Below are 18,552 nucleotides of genomic sequence, written 5' to 3'. Positions count from 1 at the left end.
CCAGCACAGAAAAGCCCAAGACCACATGGTTTCATTGGTGAATTCTACCAAACACTAAAACAAATTTAATGACAATTTTTAGCAAAATCTTAAAAGTAATAGAATAAAGGGAGCACATTCAAAATCATTCCATGAGGCCAATACTACCCTGATACCAAAGCAGGATAAAAACAATACAACAACAAAAAAGTCTACTTTATCCTATATAAGCACTGCTACTCCAACTTTCTTTTGACATCAATTTGGGTATTAATGTTTCTCCATCCCCTCACTTTCAATCTGCATGTGTCTGTAGGTCTAAAATTTGCTTCTTGTAGTCAGCATAAAGATGGGTCTTGTTTTGTTTCTTTTTTTTTAACCCATTCTGACATCCTATGTCTTTTTTAAAAAAGGTTTATTTATTTATTTTGAGAGAGAGAGAGCACTCATAGCCAGTGGAGGAGGGGCAGAGAGAGAGGGAGAGAGAAGGACCCAAGCAGGGGCTCTGATGTGGGGCTGGATCTCATGGACCATGAGATAATGACTTGAGCCGAAATGGAGTCAGATGCTTAACCAACTGAGACATCCAGTCTCCCCATGGCATCCTATGTGTCTTTTGATTGGAGAGTTTAGTCCATTTACATTCAAAGTAATTATTAATAGATATGTATTTATTGCCATTTTATTACTTGTTTTGTCCTTGTGTTTGGAGATTTTCTCTGATTCTTTCTTGTCTTTGTCACTTTTGGTCTCTCCTTTCCATTCAGAGAGTTCCCTTTAATATTTCTTGCGGGGCTGGTTTAGTGGTCAGGAATTCCTTTAGCTTTTGTTTGGGAAACTCTTTTTCTCTCCTTCTATACTGAATGATAGCCTTGCTGAATAGAGTATTCTTGGCTGCATATTTTCCGATTCAGCACTTTGAATATATCATGCCAGTTCCTTCTGGCCTGCCAAGTTTCTGTTGGGAAATCTCCAGCTAGCCTTATGGATTTTCCCTTGTTACTTCTTTTGTCTTGCTGCTTTTTCTTTCTTTATCACTATATTTTGCAAATGTAATTACAATATGTTTTAGTGTTGATCTGCTTTTGTTGATTTTGATGGGAGTTTTCTGTGCCTCCTGGGTCTGGATGCCTGTTTTTTCCCTCCAGATTAGAGAAGTTTTCTGCTATTATTTACTGAAATAAATTTTCTGCCCCCCTTTCTCTATCTTCTTCTTCTGGGACTCCTATAATACAAATGCTATTATACTTGATGTAGTCACTGAGTTCCCAAAATCTATTCTTGTGTTGCATAATTCTTTCTCTCTTTTGCTCAGCTTCATTATTTTCCATTATTTTGTCTTCTAGGTCACTAATTCATTCCTCTCCTTTTTTCTGGCCTGCTATTCATTGCATCAAATCTGTTTCCACTCTCATTTATTGCATTCTTCATCTCCGAATGATTCTTTTTTTTTAACTCTTATTGTAAGTTGTAAGTTTAACTCTTATTGTATGTTGTAAAGGTCTCACTGATGTCTTCTATTCTTTTCTCAAGTCCAGTGAGTATCCTTATGATTGTTGCTTTAAATTGTCCATCTGACATATTACTTGTATCTGTTTCACTTAGATATATGGCCATGGTCTTATCTTGTTCTTTCATTTGGGATAAATTCTTTCATCTTGGCATTTGATATTGCCTCTTCTCTCCTGTTAGTTGTGGATTTTGTTCTGTCAGTCTTCAGGCTGATTTCTGGGGTATTTAGGATGATTTGATAGTTATCTAGTTGTGTTCATGGGACAAGAGGAACCTAGGGTCCTTTTACTACACCATCATCTTTGGGACTCTCTAGATTGACTTCTTTCACTTAGTAATATTCATTTAAGTTTCCTCCATGTGCTTTTGTGGCTTGACAATAATATTCGATTGTCTGGATGCATCACAGTTTATTAATTCATTCATCTACTGAAGTGCATCTGGGTTGCTTCCAAGTTTTGCCAGCTATGAATAAAACTGTTATAAACATCCACGTGCAGGTTTTTGAGTGGATATAAGATTTCATCTCCTTTGGATAAATACCAAGGAGAACAATTGGTGGATTGTATGGTAAGCATATGTTTAATATTATAAAAAACTGTCAAACTGTCTTCCAAAGTGGCTGTACCATTTTACATTCTTACCAGCAACGAATGAGAGTTCCTGCTGCTCCACATCTTCATCAACATTTGGTATTGTCAGTGTTTTGAATTTTGGTCATTCTAATAGGTGTGTAGTATCTTATTGTTGTTTGGTTATTTCACATCTTTTTTAAAAAATAGGCTTCATGCCAAGGCAGAGCCCCTAGGCAGGGAGCCCAATGAGAGACTGAACTCATGACCCTGAGCTCTAGACCTGAGCTGAGATCAAGAGTTGGGTGCTTAATCGACTGGGCCACACAGGTGACCCGGTTATTTCACTTTTATTGTTGTACATACCATTGTATGAATATACCACAATTTATCCATAATTACTTTAAGAAACATTCTGATTGTTTCTAGTTGTTGACTGTTGAAAAAACAGTGCTACCATGAATATTCTTGGTAATGTACATAAACACAAGTGTCTCTAGGATATTTACTTAAGAGTGAAATTGCTGGTTTATACTGTATGGGCACCTTCAACGTTAGGAGATTGTGCCTAACTTTTCCTAATGGCACGTACCAATTTACACCCTTACTAGCAATGTCTAACATTTTCTGTTGCTCTCCCTGCTGGCCAACAGTTGCATCAGACTTTAATTTTAGCCAATCTAGTAAGTGTAAAATGGACTCTCACAATTTTATTATCCTGATTATAAATGATGTTGAGCATCATTTAATTTTCCTATTGGACATTATGGTTTATTATTTTGTGAATAATTTATTCAAAACATTTAACATTCTTTTTTTTCTATTTGGTAGTGTACTTTTTCAAATTAATTTGTAGGAGTTATTTGTATATCTTAACTTTAGTCCTTTGCCCTTTATATGTGTTGCATATATTTTTCCCCACTTTGTCTCTTATATTTTGATAACTTTCTTGATGGTATCTTTCAATAAGCAGGAGTTCTTAAGTATAATATAGTCAAAGTTTTCTTTATGCATAGTACTTCTTTGTGTCTTTTCAAAGAAATCCTTCTCTGTCCCCAATAACAGAAGATATTCTGATATGAATATGAATATGAAGATATTTCATCTATATTAACATTTAAAATTTCTAATTTTTTTCCTTTTACACTTAGGTTTTTAATTTTTTATGTTTATTTATTTTTGAGAGAAAGAGCAAGAAGGGTAGGGGCAAAGAAAGGGAGACACAGGATCTGAAGCAGGTTCCAGGTTCTGAGCTGTCAGCACAGAGTCCAAGGTGGGGCTCAAACTCACAAACTGTGAGATCATGACCTGAGCCGAAGTTTGGCGCTCAACCAACTGGGCCACCCAAGTGCCATTACCCTTAGGTTTTTAATATGCATGGAATTATTTTTTGTGCAGGGTGTGAAAATAGAGGTTCAATTTTATTTCTTCCTTATAAATACTCAATTGCCCCAATATCATTTTTAAAAAAATCTCTCCTTTCCCCACTCATTCACAATGCCAACTCTGTCAAATATCAAGTGTTCACATATTCTTGGGATTATTTGTGGCCTCTCTATTCTATTCCATTGATCTATTTTTCTAACCATGTGCCAATATTACATTGCCTTACTTACTGCAGCTTTGGTTTTATTTTTTAATTTTTTAAAAGTTCTATTTATTTATTTTTTAATTTTTTTAATGTTTATTTCTTTTTGAAGGAAAGAGAGACAGAGTGTGAGGGGGGAGGGGCAGAGAGAGAGAGGAAGACACAGAATCCAAAGCAGGCTCCGGGCTCTGAGTCGTCAGCACAGAGCCTGATGCGGGGCTCAAACTCACAAACCATGAGATCGTGACCTAAGTCGAAGTCAGACACTTAACTGACTGAGCCACCCAGGCATCCCAAAAGTTCTATTTATCTTGAGAGAGAGAAAGAGAGAGGCAGTGGGGAGGAGCAGAGAGAGGGAGAGAGAGAATCCCAAGCAGGCTCCACGCTGTCAGTGCAGAGCCTGATGCAAGACTTGATCTCATGCTGTAAGATCATGACATGAGCCAAAACCAAGAGTCAGACGCTTAACTAACAGAACCATCCAGGCACCCCAATTACTGCATCTTTGTAATAAGTCTTGACACCTGGTAGGGAAAATCTTCCTACCTCATACTTGTTCTTCAAGAGTTTCCTAACTGTTCTTATCAATATCTACAAAAATAGATGCTGAGATTTTATTTTCTACAAAAATTATTTTTGAGATTTTAATTGTAGCAAAAGTAACTTGAGTTTTAATGTAAGCAAAAATAACGGTTGAGATTGTAATTTTAATGTTTATCAAAGTTTTACATTTTTCAAAGTGTCTAATATACATTTTGTTGGATTTTTATTAGTTGTTGAATTTTTTAAAAATTGCTAACAGTAGATAGAATTCTCAGGAATGGGATTATAATGGGTTTCTTATAGGTAATGCTCTCCTGTTTTGTTTTAAAAGAGAATATATATCTTGTGTTAATAAACAGTTTGTATGTGTTGATCCCTCATATTGACATATTTAATATAATATAGTATGAATTGATTAATATACCATTGTCTATAAAGATGCCAAAATTTTGTTGTTTTAAAAAAAAACACACCTTAAACAAATTACTATGCTAATGGAGAGGAACTGTGGGATGGAGCACAAAAAAGCTCAAGACATCTATTTGCGACTGCCTACTTGACATTTTGAGAGGTATATTATTGGCATCCCAAAGATAATATTCCAAAAATCAAACTCACTATTTTCTCTACCAACCTGTCCCTAGTCTTCCAGTAGTATCATCATTTTTTTATACTATCAGCACCAAAAGTCCTAATATATGTTTACAGCAACATTATTTATAATAGAAAGATATGGGAAGGATCTAAGTGTCTGTTGATGGGTAAATGGATAAAGGAGATGTAGTGTATATACATCTACATCTACATCTACATCATCTACATATACATATGTGTGTGTGTTTATGTTATATACAATGGAATATTACTCAGCCATAAAAAAAATGAAATCTTGCCATTTGCAATGACATGGATGGACTGAGAGGGTATTATGTTAAGTGAAATAAGTCAGACATCTAGAGATCTTGACCTTCTCAGTCACCACTGTATTTAAGTGCCCAGAAGAGTGTCTCACACATTATAGGTGCTCAATAAATGTTTGTGAAATGAATGAATGGTCATTGTCCTTAAGAAACATTTGATTAAGAATTATTCAACAATACATACAAAGTAGAATACAGAAAAGGCCAAACGATTTTTGTCCCTTTTTTTTCTATTGTTAGACCTGCAGCCCTTGTTCAACCCTTCATTATTTTATTTTATTTATTTTTTTTATTTTTTAATATATGAAATTTACTGTCAAATTGGTTTCCATTCAACACCCAGTGCTCATCCCAAAAGGTGCCCTCCTCAATACCCATCACCCACCCTGCCCTCCCTCCCACCCCCCATCAACCCTCAGTTTGTTCTCAGTTTTTAACAGTCTCTTATGCTTTGGTTCTCTCCCACTCTAACCTCTTTTTTTTTTTTTCTCTCCTTCCCCTCCCCCATGGGTTTCTGTTACGTTTCTCAGGATCCACATAAGAGTGAAACCATATGGTATCTGTCTTTCTCTGTATGGCTTATTTCACTTAGCATCACACTCTCCAGTTCCATCCACATTGCTACAAAAGGCCATATTTCATTTTTTCTCATTGCCACGTAGTATTCCATTGTGTATATAAACCACAATTTCTTTATCCATTCATCAGTTGATGGACATTTAGGCTCTTTCCATAATTTGGCTATTGTTGAGAGTGCTGCTATAAACATTGGGGTACAAGTGCCCCTATGCATCAGGACTCCTGTATCCCTTGGATAAATTCCTAGCAGTGCTATTGCTGGGTCATAGGGTAGGTCTATTTTTAATTTTCTGAGGAACCTCCACACTGCTTTCCAGAGTGGCTGCACCAGTTTGCATTCCCACCAACAGTGCAAGAGGGTTCCCGTTTCTCCACATCCTCTCCAGCATCTATAGTCTCCTGATTTCTTCATTTTGGCCACTCTGACTGGTGTGAGGTGGTATCTGAGTGTGGTTTTGATTTGTATTTCCCTAATAAGGAGCGACGTTGAACATCTTTTCATGTGCCTGTTGGCCACCCGGATGTCTTCTTTAGAGAAGTGTCTATTCATGTTTTCTGCCCATTTCTTCACTGGGTTATTTGTTTTTCGGGTGTGGAGTTTGATGAGCTCTTTATAGATTTTGGATACTAGCCCTTTGTCCGATGTGTCATTTGCAAATATCTTTTCCCATTCCGTTGGTTGCCTTTTAGTTTTGTTGATTGTTTCCTTTGCTGTGCAGAAGCTTTTTATCTTCATAAGGTCCCAGTAATTCACTTTTGCTTTTAATTCCCTTGCCTTTGGGGATGTGCCGAGTAAGAGATTGCTACGGCTGAGGTCAGAGAGGTCTTTTCCTGCTTTCTCCTCTAAGGTTTTGATGGTTTCCTGTCTCACATTCAGGTCCTTTATCCATTTTGAGTTTATTTTTGTGAATGGTGTGAGAAAGTGGTCTAGTTTCAACCTTCTGCATGTTGCTGTCCAGTTCTCCCAGCACCATTTGTTAAAGAGACTGTCTTTTTTCCATTGGATGTTCTTTCCTGCTTTGCCAAAGATGAGTTGGCCATACGTTTGTGGGTCTAGTTCTGGGGTTTCTATTCTATTCCATTGGTCTATGTGTCTGTTTTTATGCCAATACCATGCTGTCTTGATGATTACAGCTTTGTAGTAGAGGCTAAAGTCTGGGATTGTGATGCCTCCTGCTTTGGTCTTCTTCTTCAAAATTACTTTGGCTATTCGAGGCCTTTTGTGGTTCCATATGAATTTTAGGATTGCTTGTTCTAGTTTCGAGAAGAATGCTGGTGCAATTTTGATTGGGATTGCATTGAATGTGTAGATAGCTTTGGGTAGTATTGACATTTTGACAATATTTATTCTTCCAATCCATGAGCAGGGAATGTCTTTCCATTTCTTCATATCTTCTTCAATTACCTGCATAAGCTTTCTATAGTTTTCAGCATACAGATCTTTTACAGCTTTGGTTAGATTTATTCCTAGGTATTTTATGCTTCTTGGTGCAACTGTGAATGGGATCAGTTTCTTTATTTGTCTTTCTGTTGCTTCATTGTTAGTGTATAAGAATGCAACTGATTTCTGTACATTGATTTTGTATCCTGCAACTTTGCTGAATTCATGTATCAGTTCTAGCAGACTTTTGGTGGAGTCTGTCGGATTTTCCATGTATAATATCATGTCATCTGCAAAAAGCGAAAGCTTGACTTCATCTTTGCCAATTTTGATGCCTTTGATTTCCTTTTGTTGTCTGATTGCTGATGCTAGAACTTCCAGCACTATGCTAAACAACAGCGGTGAGAGTGGGCATCCCTGTCGTGTTCCTGATCTCAGGGAAAAAGCTCTCAGTTTTTCCCCGTTGAGGATGATGTTAGCTGTGGGCTTTTCATAAATGGCTTTTATGATCTTTAAGTATGTTCCTTCTATCCCGACTTTCTCAAGGGTTTTTATTAAGAAAGGGTGCTGGATTTTGTCAAAGGCCTTTTCTGCATCGATTGACAGGATCATATGCTTCTTCTCTTTTTTGTTGTTAATGTGATGTATCACGTTGATCGATTTGCGAATGTTGAACCAGCCCTGCATCCCAGGAATGAATCCCACTTGATCATGGTGAATAATTCTTTTTATATGCTGTTGAATTCGATTTGCTAGTATCTTATTGAGAATTTTTGTATCCATATTCATCAGAGATATTGGCCTGTAGTTCTCTTTTTTTACTGGGTCTCTGTCTGGTTTAGGAATAAAAGTCATACTGGCTTCATAGAATGAGTCTGGAAGTTTTCCTTCCCTTTCTATTTCTTGGAATAGCTTGAGAAGGATAGGTATTATCTCTGCTTTAAACGTCTGGTAGAACTCCCCTGGGAAGCCATCTGGTCCTGGACTCTTATTTGTTGGGAGATTTTTGATAACCGATTCAATTTCTTCGCTGGTTCTGGGTCTGTTCAAGCTTTCTATTTCCTCCTGATTGAGTTTTGGAAGAGTGTGGGTGTTTAGGAATTTGTCCATTTCTTCCAGGTTGTCCAATTTGTTGGCATATAATTTTTCATAGTATTCCCTGCTAATTGTTTGTATCTCTGAGGGATTGGTTGTCATAATTCCATTTTCATTCATGATTTTATCTATTTGGGTCATCTCTCTTTTCTTTTTGAGAAGCCTGGCTAGAGGTTTGTCAATTTTGTTTATTTTTTCAAAAAACCAACTCTTGGTTTCGTTGATCTGCTCTACAGTTTTTTTAGTTTCTATATTGTTTATTTCTGCTCTGATCTTTATTATTTCTCTTCTTCTGCTGGGTTTCGGCTGCCTTTGCTGTTCTGCTTCTATTTCCTTTAGGTGTGCTGTTAGATTTTGTATTTGGGATTTTTCTTGTTTCTTGAGATAGGCCTGGATTGCAATGTATTTTCCTCTCAGGACTGCCTTCGCTGCGTCCCAAAGCGTTTGGATTGTTGTATTTTCATTTTCGTTTGTTTCCATATATTTTTTAATTTCTTCTCTAATTGCCTGGTTGACCCATTCATTCGTTAGTAGGGTGTTCTTTAACCTCCATGCTTTTGGAGGTTTTCCAGACTTTTTCCTGTGGTTGATTTCAAGCTTCATAGCATTGTGGTCTGAAAGTATGCATGGTATAATTTCAATTCTTGTAAACTTACGAAGGGCTGTTTTGTGACCCAGTATATGATCTATCTTGGAGAATGTTCCATGTGCACTCGAGAAGAAAGTATATTCTGTTGCTTTGGGATGCAGAGTTCTAAATATAAATGTCAAGTCCATCTGATCCAATGTATCATTCAGGGCCCTTGTTTCTTTATTGACTGTGTGTCTAGATGATCTATCCATTTCTGTAAGTGGGGTGTTAAAGTCCCCTGCAATGACCACATTCTTATCAATAAGGTTGCTTATGTTTATGAGTAATTGTTTTATATATCTGGGGGCTCCGGTATTCGGCGCATAGACATTTATAATTGTTAGCTCTTCCTGATGGATAGACCCTGTAATTATTATATAATGCCCTTCTTCATCTCTTGTTGCAGCCTTTAATTTAAAGTCTAGTTTGTCTGATATAAGTATGGCTACTCCAGCTTTCTTTTGGCTTCCAGTAGCATGATAAATAGTTCTCCATCCCCTCACTCTCAATCTAAAGGTGTCCTCAGATCTAAAATGAGTCTCTTGTAGACAGCAAATAGATGGGTCTTGCTTTTTTGTCCATTCTGATACCCTATGTCTTTTGGTTGGCGCATTTAATCCATTTACATTCAGTGTTATTATAGAAAGATACGGGTTTAGAGTCATTGTGATGTCTGTATGTTTTATGCTTGTAGCGATGTCTCTGGTACTTTGTCTCACAGGATCCCCCTTAGGATCTCTTGTAGGGCTGGTTTCGTGGTGACAAATTCCTTCAGTTTTTGTTTGTTTGGGAAGACCTTTATCTCTCCTTCTATTCTAAATGACAGACTTGCTGGATAAAGGATTCTCGGCTGCATATTTTTCCTGTTTAGCACACTGAAGATATCGTGCCAAGCCTTTCTGGCCTGCCAAGTTTCAAAGGAGAGATCAGTCACGAGTCTTATAGGTCTCCCTTTATATGTGAGGGCACGTTTATCCCTTGCTGCTTTCAGAATTTTCTCTTTATCCTTGTATTTTGCCAGTTTCACTATGATATGTCGTGCAGAAGATCGATTCAAGTTACGTCTGAAGGGAGTTCTCTGTGCCTCTTGGATTTCAATGCCTTTTTCCTTCCCCAGTTCAGGGAAGTTCTCAGCTATAATTTCTTCAAGTACCCCTTCAGCACCTTTCCCTCTCTCTTCCTCCTCTGGGATACCAATTATGCGTATATTATTTCTTTTTAGTGTATCACTTAGTTCTCTAATTTTCCCCTCATACTCCTGGATTTTTTTATCTCTCTTTCTTTCAGCTTCTTCTTTCTCCATAACTTTATCTTCTAGTTCACCTATTCTCTCCTCTGCCTCTTCAATCCGAGCCGTCGTGGTTTCCATTTTGTTTTGCATTTCGTTTAAAGCGTTTTTCAGCTCCTCATGACTGTTCCTTAGTCCCTTGATCTCTGTAGTAAGAGATTCTCTGTTGTCCTGTATACTGTTTTCAAGCCCAGTGATTAATTTTATGACTATTATTCTAAATTCACTTTCTGTTATATTATTTAAATCCTTTTTGATCAGTTCATTAGCTGTTGTTATTTCCTGGAGATTCTTCTGAGGGGAATTCTTCCTTTTGGTCATTTTGGATAGTCCCTGGAGTGGTGAGGACCTGCAGGGCACTTCCCCTGTGCTGTGGTGTATAACTGGAGTTGGTGGGCGGGGCCGCAGTCCGACCCGATGTCTGCCCCCAGCCCACCGCTGGGGCCACAGTCAGACTGGTGTGTGCCTTCTCTTCCCCTCTCCTAGGGGCAGGATTCACTGTGGGGTGGCGTGGCCCATCTGGGCTACTTGCACACTGCCAGGCTTGTGGTGCTGGGGATCTGGCATATTAGCTGGGGTGGGTAGGCAAGGTGCACGGGGGCAGGAGGGGCAGGCTTAGCTCGCTTCTCCTTAGGTGATCCACTTCAGGAGGGGCCCTGTGGCAGCGGGAGGGAGTCAGATCCGCTGCCGGAGGTTTGGCACCGCAGAAGCACAGAGTTGGGTGTTTGCACAGAGCGAGCAAGTTCCCTGGCAGGAACTGGTTCCCCTTGGGATTTTGGCTGGGGGATGGGCGGGGGAGATGGCGCTGGCGCCTTTGTTCCCCGCCAAGCTGAGCTCTGCCGTCCGGGGGCTCAGCAGCTCTCTCTCCCTTTGTCCTCCAGCCTTCCCGCTTTCCGAGCAGAGCTGTTAACTTATGACCTCCCAGACGCTAAGTCGCGCTTGCTGTCGGAACACAGTCCGTCCGGCCCCTCTGCTTTTGCCAGCCAGACTCGGGGGCTCTGCTTGGCTGGCGAGCCGCCCCTCTGCCCCGGCTCCCTCCCGCCAGTCCGTGGAGCGCGCACCGCCTCGCCGCCCTTCCCTCTTCCGTGGGCCTCTCGTCTGCGCTTGACTCCGGAGACTCCGTTCTGCTAATCCTCTGGCGGTTTTCTGGGTTTTTTAGGCAGGTGTAGGTGGAATCTAAGTGATCAGCAGGACGCGCCGTGAGCCCAGCGTCCTCCTACGCCGCCATCTTCCCTCCTCACCAACCCTTCATTATTTTATACATAAACAACTGCCACAACTCTTTGTAATAGGACTTCTCACCACCTTCCAAGGTAAACAGCTTATAGGATAAAATCCAAACCACTTAACATGATATTGCAGGTTCTTCATGATCTGACATCAGTTTCTACCTAATTTTTCCCTACTTAAACGTTATGAATCCTGATGTTCCAATGATTCAAGACTGATGGCTATTCCCTGAGTGTACTCTATACTTTTCTTTGTTCTTATTTCCCCTCTTCCTGCAATTCCACTGCTCCCATTTCTTCCTTCACCAAATGATACCCATGTATTATGACACAACTCAATTCCATTTCCTCTATGCACATATCCTTGACTCTCCCAGGTAGAATTTGGTTTAACCTCTTTTACACTCTTCCCTGGTAGTTAGTAACCTTGATGTATCACTTACAATCATAGAAGTAATAGAATCATGATGTTAGACTTGGAAATAATCTTGGTGATCATGTGGTCTACCTTCCTCATGCTATGGAAGGTCAGAGTGAAAATCCAAGTCTTTCCTTGCCTCATGATATTTCTGTGTGTACATATTTTATATCTTCTGCTTGACAGGTCAATGGGGGCAGAGTTAGGGTCTTATTCATCTTTCTGTTCTCCATGATACCTAATGCTACCTATTACACATAGTAGATATACAATAAGTGTGTTTTAAGTGACTTGAGAATTAATTCCACAGAAATGGATAGAGGTAACATTCATAATAGTTAAATGTTTATTGAGTGCATGCTCTGTGCCAGGTACTATACCAAAGCTTTATAATAATTATCTAACTTATCACACAGTCCTATGAGATAAGAACAATTACTAATTTTTATTTCACCCAAATCTCATAGCCAGTAAGTTGTAGAGCCTGGGCCAGAATCCAAGTTTGTCTGATTCTAGATCTTTTGCTTTTAATCATCATGCTATAATGCAAAGCAACATGGTGTGAACACAAAGATTATAAACACAAAGATATTAATGGATGAGAGGCTAATTTTTACTTTTTGGAGAACTTAACAGCTGTGTTTAGAAAGGTAGCTTGGGGCTAAATTGTGTAAGGCCTTGAATGCCAGGCATGGTATGAGAAGTCATCTCCCTTCCCCTGTTTTCCATCTCGCCAGTCTAGATCCTGATTACCTTTTGAGGCCCAACTCAAACACGACTTATTGTATGAGAACTTCCAGAATCCTCCAAGTAACAGTGAATTGCCCCTACTTCCACAGTACTTTGTTTATATCTCTGCTATGATACATAATATTACTTTCTTAATGGTAATATTTTGTGGATGTGTCTGTCTTCTTCACATTTTGTAAATTCCTTGACAGCAGGCATCCTATTTAATTTATGGCTATATGTCTTTCATTCCTTATTTAGCAATTGATACATAGTAGATGTTCAATAAATGTTTCATTGGAAGACTAGTGGCATGAATAAGGCATGGTTTTTGCTCTTAAGGTCAAAAGTCTATTGAGGGAAACAATATATTATTCCATTTGAGTAGCCACACTACTGATGTGTAACAAGGATGCAGAATTCAAAATCAATTAGAAAATTCAATAGAAAAAATAACTCATTTATGGTAGCCCCCAAATATATAAGGCAGCTAGGAACATAGTTAACAAAGATGGACAAGCCATTATGCATAAAAGTGTAAAGTTATATACTAAAGGAAAAAAATTAAGGGGCACCTAGGTGGCTCAGTTGGCTGGGCGTCTGACTTTGGCTCAGGTCATGATCTTCCAGTTTGTGAGTTTGAGCCCCGCATCAGGCTCTGTGCTGACAGCTCAGAGCCTGGAGCCTGCTTCAGATTCTGTGTCTCCCTCTCTCTCTGCCCCTCCCCTGCTCATGCTCTGTCTCTCTCTGTCTCAAAAATAAATAAAACATTAAAATAAATTTTAATAAAAAAATAAAGGAAAAAATTTAAAATATCTAAAAGTGGAGAAATATGGTTGTTAATAACTGCACAGGGTCTGGGACTTTACCCTATATATAAGCTAACACATTAACTTGCCATAGTTTATGAACTCTGGCATAAAACATGAGAACCTTGTGTGAGAGACAAAAGATTTTTATTATTCACAGCAAAAGTAGTAGCCAGAGTTTCATATTGGTTTGTGTCTGTTCCCAATACAAACCAAATTCCCACCAGGGACTTGTAAAGGACACATGATGGATGACTGCACATATAATGGATTGCATTACAGGAGAGAAACAATGAGTTTGCTTTTGTAGAAAGCAGAAGCAAGCCTACTCTTCGTGGGGAGATGTTTACTCATCCGTCAGTGTTATTCACTGCAAACAACCCTAATAAATGGCTCATATAAAGAGTCATCAGGGACTTGCATTTTTTGTATATTCAGCAAGAACACGTAGGGATGCTCAAGGCACATGGTGGATTGTCTCTCCCAAAATTATTGCATTCAGGCATGGGAAGACTTCATGTCAGTAAAGTAGCAATTCTTCTGAAATTAATCCATAAATCCAATAATATTCCAATCAAAATATTAAATGGCTCATTTTTTGGTGGAACTTGACAACTTGATTACAAAATTGGAAAATACACATATGGTAAATTGGTATATGAAAGATATAGCACTGCAAAGGTGTGGAGAAAGGATGGGTAATTTAATAAATATGATTGACAATTGGTCTTCCTTATGGAAAAAATCTAGATCTATGATTTATACAGAATAAAGTCTAGATGTGACACAACCAAAAATGTAAAATCAACTAAAAATACAGACAAAAATTTTAATGTCCTATTCCAGAGAATAATTTTCTGAACAAGACACAAAATTTGAAGAAAAAGATTGATACATTGGATTTCATGAAAATTGTATAATAAAAGACATAAAGTTAAAGTCAAAAGACAAGCAACAATTGTTCCACACTTTTTGGAAAATTAGTTGACTGTTTCTACTAAAGCTGAACCTGTGTGGTGCCTGGGTGGCTCAGTCAGTTGAGCATCCAACTCTTGATTTCTGCTCAGGTCATGATCTCATGGTTCATGAGATCAAGCCCTACATCAGGCTCTGTGCTGAGAGCATAGAACCTGCCTGGTATTCTCTCTCTCCCTCTCTCTTTGCCCCTCCCCTGCACACTCTCTCTTTCTCTCTCTCTCTCACACACAAAATAAGTAAACATGAAAGAAAAAAAATGAACATATGTATGTCCTATGACCAGAAATTTCACTTCTAGATATATGCTCAAGAAAGATGCATATGTATGTTCATTAAAAGGCATCAGTAGGTATGCTTGTAACAGTACTATTTGTAATAGCCCTAAACTGGAAAATAACTCAAATGTCCATTAACATTAGAATGAATAACTAGTGTTATACTCATATATTGAAATGTGGTACATTAAAAGAGAACAAACTACAAATACACATGACAACATAGATGGATCTTGCAAACCTGATGTTGAGCAAAAGAAGCTAGACACACAGAAGTATAGACAGGATGACTTCATTTGTTTTAAGTACAAAAGAGGCAATACTGTCAGGAGAGTGGCTAACATCCTTGGGTATAGTCACTTAAAGGGGACCCAAGAGAGGTTTCTGGGGGGGCTGGTTGTGTTTTGATTTGGAGGCTGGTTATATGAGTGTCTTCATTTTGTGAACATTCATGAAGATGTATACTGAAGATATATCCATTTTTATGTATGTATATTATATTTAAATAAAATGTTTTGAAAACCTGCCTAATAGTATACTTTCTTATACATGGTTCCTACCAGTTGAGTTGCATGTGTACCAAAACTAATTTTTCCCTCAGAGTTATTCTAGTTACACACACTTGTTGTAAAACAAAAAATATATATATGAATGAACAAAAATTTTACAAGATATATTATAGACCAATAATTAGGCTATAGAATATGTAAAGCATGAATAAGAAGCAATACTAGAAGACAGACAAAAGAAAAATGGGTAAAAGATATCAGAAGGCAATTCATATAAGAGGAAATATGCCCAGAAAACCTGTAAAGACATGCTCACCTCTCAAAATAATCTGGGAAATGTATTCAAACACCAGAGAGATGCTCATTTTCACCCATTAGATTGGTAAAAAGAAATTGAAATACTTATTTGCAAGAATGTGGGAAAGTGGAAACTCTTCTACACTGCTGATATGCACGTAAATAAGTTCAGTTACTGTAGTAAGCTATTTGGCAATCTAGTCAGGTTGAAGATGCACATACTCTCTCATTTAGCAATTTCACTTCTTCTTTTAAAAGTTTATTTATTTTGAGAGAGAGAGAGAAGGGGAGGGGCAGAGAGAGAGAGAGAGAGAGAGAGAATCCCAAGCAGGTTCTGTGCTCTCAGTGCAGAGCCCAATGTGGGGCTCGAACACACCAACCATGAGATAATGACCTGAGCTGAAACCAAGAGTCAGATGCTTAACAGACTGAGCCACCCAGGCACCCCTTGTAATTTCACTTCTAGGAGACATATTTATAGAATAATAGGAGGCTGTATCAATAATATCAGTTGCAACATTGTAATAAAAAAAGGAAACAACTTAAGTGTCCACAAGAATGGCAATATATAAATAAACTATAGGATATTCATAAAATGGAATATTATATATCAGTTAAAATGTTTGTACATATCTTACTTCAGTTTATTCTTAAACATGGGTAAATCTAAATAATTATAATGTTGGGTGAAAAGATACACAGTGTGATACACAAAAAAATTATTAAAAAAAACTATTAACAACACAAGAAACTATTAAATAAATGCTATAAGACAATGGAATAACCATTTGAGGAAAAAATTAAGCTGATTTTTATATAACAACTTGTAGTATACATTCAAGAAGTATCAAATATTTAAATGTAAATAGTAAAAGCAAAAAAGAACTAGAAGAAATGAGTAAATATTTTAATCATCTCAGGGTATGAGCAGTCTTTCTGAGCATGGCAGGAAAAGGAAAAAAACACCAGAAAATAATTCATTTAACAAATCTTTATTTTGTGTACAATGCTAGGCACATGGGATTAGGGAACAAAATAGAGATCTTTCCCTTCGTGGACTTTACATATCAATGGGGGAGATTGAAATAAAACAATAAACAAAGTAAGTAAATAAGGTGTGTAATGTGTTAGTGATGAAAGCAAAGCAGGATAAGGCAAATAGAACAGGGATGGACCGGTTGCAGTATTAAATAGGATAGTTCAGGTAGGCCTCATTGAAATGGTGAAATTTGAGGTGTGAAGGAGGTTAGAAAGTTTAATCAAATGCATATCTTGGAAAAGAGCACTCTTTCCAGAGGTACATTGCAAAGGACTTACGGCAACAGTGAGCCTGGCTTGTTTGAGGAACAGTAAGGAGACCACGGATTTAACAGAGTGAGTGATTAAGCCAGCAGATAGAGAGGTCAGAGATATAATACAAAGAGGTATAATGGAGAACCAGAAAATGTAGGACTTTTGTATTAACTTTGGCTCTCACTCTGAGTGGAATTGTGTATCTTTGCAGGATTTTCAGTACAGAAGTACCATGATGTGATTTATATTTTAAAATGATCCCCTTCAGGGGGGGCTGGGAGGCTCAGCCAGTTAAGTGACCGACTCTTGATTTTGGCTCAGGTCATGATCTCATGGTTCATGAGATCAAGTCCCACTTTGGGCTCTGCACTGACAGCATGGAGCCTGCTTGAGATTCTCTCTCCCTCTCTGTCTCTGCCCTTCCCCACTCATACTCTCCCTCTCTCTCTTTATCTCTCTCAAACTAAATAAACAGACATTTAAAAAATGGTCACCTTTATTGTTGTGCTGAGAATGCACCATAGGGGATCAAGGATGAAAGCAGAGAGACCTGCTAGAAGGTTATTGCTGTTATTCAGATGATAGATGATGGTGGATTAGACCTTATATGTACCAATTGAGATAATGAGTAGTGGTTGGATTTTGGATGTATTCTGAGGTACAACCAAAATGATTTCCTGATGGATTGTATGTGTAGTGGGAGAGCAAGAGAGGAATTGAAATGATGTCAAGATTTTTGACCTGAGCAGATGGGCTGATGGAATTGCCATCAATTGAAATAGAGACAGCCATTGGAGAAAATATTAGGAATTCAATCTGGGAAATTTTGAGTTTGAGGTGTCTATTAGACATCTGAGTGGAGGTGCTGAGTAGGCAGCTGGATATTTTAGACTGTAGTTTGGGATACAGATCTGGTCTGTAGACATTAATTTGGGAGTTGTCACCATCATAATGGAAATAACTGGACCATAATTCGACTGGAAAAGACCACCAAGGGATTGTGAGTAGGTTGGAAAGAAGAACAGGGACCTTGCCTTGAGGCACTCTCATTTTAAGAGGTTTGAGAGAAGAGGAGGAGCAAGTAAAGGAGACTGAGAAGGAGAAGCCACTGAGGTTAGAGGAGAACAGGAGACTGTGGGATCCTAGAAGCCAAGTGAAGACCATAAACAAAGGAGGAGGGGCTCATCAACTGTGCCAAATGCTGTTGATGTCAAGTAAGATGAGTACTAAGAACCAACCTTTGGGATGAACAATGTGGACATTATTCATGACCTTGATAAGATAAACTTCAGTAGAGTGGTGGAGGTGTACCCCAATTGGAATGTGTTCAAATGAGAATAGAAGGTGAAAAATTCATAACAATTAACAGAGACAACTATTACAAAGGAGTGATGGAGTAGTCCAAGTGACTATTTGGGGGCAGAACATTCCTGACAGATGGAACAGACATTCATAAGGTCCTAAGCAACAGCGAATATGCCTTTTTGAGGGACAGTAGAGAGGCAATAGCTGAGACAGAGTGAATGAGGTGGAGAGCAGGCAGAGAGAGTAGTGGGCTAGGGAAGAATGGTCATCTGAGGATCCCTCTTGACACCAGATTGATCTAGGTAGAATGGGGAATGCAGTCTTACACCAGGAACATTGATTCAAATGATGCTTTTAAATACTTTACATGGAAATGTATATAATATGTATGTGTAAAAGAGATTTGAATCAAAAGGGGGCAAAGAAATGGGGTGATAACAGGTGGGGGAGTGAATTCAAGATAATGTGTATATATATATATAATGCATATATAATAATGAAAATGTATATATGTGAAGATAAGAAATAATAGCATGATTGTATCCTGATAGAAATGGCCTAATATAGAGGACAACATTGATGGTGTTAGAAATAAAGGGGTGAAAGATGGTAGTGGTATTGT

This window comes from Panthera uncia, chromosome X (assembly GCF_023721935.1).
Source record: "Panthera uncia isolate 11264 chromosome X, Puncia_PCG_1.0, whole genome shotgun sequence".
Classification (NCBI taxonomy): domain Eukaryota; kingdom Metazoa; phylum Chordata; class Mammalia; order Carnivora; family Felidae; genus Panthera; species Panthera uncia.
The sequence above is the reverse complement of the archived record's forward strand: the minus strand, read 5'-3'. Positions refer to the sequence as shown.